At 63.2% G+C, this 2,500-nt stretch overlaps 1 pseudogene; it reads right to left on the bottom strand.

Annotated features, from left to right (window-relative positions):
- The window catches only part of LOC124772603, a 7,961-nt pseudogene that overhangs the window by 3,733 nt on the left and 1,728 nt on the right, over positions 1-2,500 (bottom strand).

Here is a 2,500-nt window from a genome sequence, read left to right as displayed (position 1 = left end):
CCCTGGGCGGCAAGGCAGCAGCGACCTCCTCACGTGTGACCGGCCCCCATAGGCACTCAGGAGCGACAGGCTCCGAGTGCGGGAGAAGGCGGTCACGGATGAAGCCGGCGGTGGAGATCGGCTTCTTCGTGAAGAGGTCCGCCCAGAAGTCCAGCAGACCGGGGATGTCGGGTGGCGGCTGCAGCAGGGTGCCGTCCAGCAAGCCGCGCACGCAACGTGCACGCGACCTACGGAAGGCGTCCTGTGTGCGCGCGTATTCCCAGCGGCGCCGCTTGCGCTTCTGCAGCGGCGGGGCGGCAGGCGGCCGCTTGGATGATTGGCGCGGCCGCTGTGTCCTGGTGATCGACCTCTCCCCCCTGGACCCGACCGACGCAAGGGCATCCGGGAGCATGCCCAGGATGACATCGGGCGGCGTGCCCCGCCCCAGACCAATGACTCGATCCAGGGCAGAGAAACGCTGGGCGGAAGCAGGTAGCCCCGCCAGATGCTCCCAGATGGCGGCGTCAGTCGGCCCCTCCGGCGGCGGCCCGGTGGTGTCGGCCGCGAAGTCCTCGGCTGCGTCGACGGGCGGCGCAGCGGCCTCGCCCGCGTCAGGCAGCGAGCTCGCTGCTCCACGGCGGGACGCCGGCTCTTCGCCCCGACCGATCTCAAGTGCCTCCATGAATTGGCGGACAAGCTGCTTGTGGGCAGCTTGCCGCCGTCGGCACTTGATTGCCTCAAGCGTTCGGTCGGGGAACATCCTGGTAAGTTCTTGATTTACAAAGAAGAACCGGGCGTCCCTCTCAAGGAACAGTTCGGCCTCTGCCTTGGCGAGCGACAGGACTTCTTCCTCCGTCCACCTCGCGCGATGCCTCTCCGTCACGATCTCAGCGTTGGCGGCCGCAGGGTGTTGGCGGCGGCGATGGACCCCGAGACCGTTCTTCGTGGTAAAAGTGCGGTGGCACTCACTGCAAGCAAAGGGAGCTACACAAACTATCGCATTTTCGTTACGGCCGGTTGGCCGGATAGGTGCTGGGGTAGCTGGGGTGGCACCTTCAGCGGAAGGGCCACCATCTCTTGTTTCTTGTCGGCTGCCCCCAACTATAAAGGGATAATGCGAGGGGGGGCTGGTAACCCCCCCAAGCCCCTGGTGCGGTCTTCCACTCTGCGAAAATCAGCGGGCCCACGAGAAGGGGAGAAGACCGCAGGAGAGGAGAGGCTAAGAGGGCTAGGCCCATGTATTGCGCATCACTCTCCCTGTAGCTATAACCCAAGGAAGGCACCTCGCAGCAGCAGCACGACTACATCAAGACCGCACTTCGAAAAGCCAAGTCCGGATGCAGCCACACCGCCGCCACTTGGCCCCTTAAGAGAGTCATAGTTACTCCCGCCGTTTACCCGCGCTTGCTTGAATTTCTTCACGTTGACATTCAGAGCACTGGGCAGAAATCACATTGCGTCAACACCCGCTAGGGCCATCGCAATGCTTTGTTTTAATTAGACAGTCGGATTCCCCCAGTCCGTGCCAGTTCTGAGTTGATCGTTGAATGGCGGCCGAAGAGAATCCGCGCACCCGCGCGCCCCCGGAGGAGCACGCTAAGGCGGACGCGGCCTCGCAGCAAGGAAGATCCGTGGGAGGCCAAGGCACGGGACCGAGCTCGGATCCTGCACGCAGGTTGAAGCACCGGGGCGCGAACGCCGCGCAGGCGCGCGCATCCTGCACCGCCGGCCAGCACGAGGCCGACCAACGGCGAGAGCAGACCACGCCCGCGCTAAACGCCCGCACTTACCGGCACCCCTACGGCACTCACCTCGCCCAGGCCCGGCACGTTAGCGCTGACCCACTTCCCGACCAAGCCCGACACGCCCCGATCCTCAGAGCCAATCCTTATCCCGAAGTTACGGATCCAATTTGCCGACTTCCCTTACCTACATTATTCTATCGACTAGAGGCTCTTCACCTTGGAGACCTGCTGCGGATATGGGTACGAACCGGCGCGACACCTCCACGTGGCCCTCTCCCGGATTTTCAAGGTCCGAGGGGAAGATCGGGACACCGCCGCAACTGCGGTGCTCTTCGCGTTCCAAACCCTATCTCCCTGCTAGAGGATTCCAGGGAACTCGAACGCTCATGCAGAAAAGAAAACTCTTCCCCGATCTCCCGACGGCGTCTCCAGGTCCTTTTGGGTTACCCCGACGAGCATCTCTAAAAGAGGGGCCCGACTTGTATCGGTTCCGCTGCCGGGTTCCGGAATAGGAACCGGATTCCCTTTCGCCCAACGGGGGCCAGCACAAAGCGCATCATGCTATGACGGCCCCCATCAACATCGGATTTCTCCTAGGGCTTAGGATCGACTGACTCGTGTGCAACGGCTGTTCACACGAAACCCTTCTCCGCGTCAGCCCTCCAGGGCCTCGCTGGAGTATTTGCTACTACCACCAAGATCTGCACCGACGGCGGCTCCAGGCAGGCTCACGCCCAGACCCTTCTGCGCCCACCGCCGCGACCCTCCTACTCGTC

This window comes from Schistocerca piceifrons, unplaced genomic scaffold, assembly GCF_021461385.2.
Source record: "Schistocerca piceifrons isolate TAMUIC-IGC-003096 unplaced genomic scaffold, iqSchPice1.1 HiC_scaffold_943, whole genome shotgun sequence".
Lineage (NCBI taxonomy): Eukaryota > Metazoa > Arthropoda > Insecta > Orthoptera > Acrididae > Schistocerca > Schistocerca piceifrons.
Note: the sequence above shows the minus strand (reverse complement) of the source record. Positions and strands in the feature narration are given on the sequence as shown.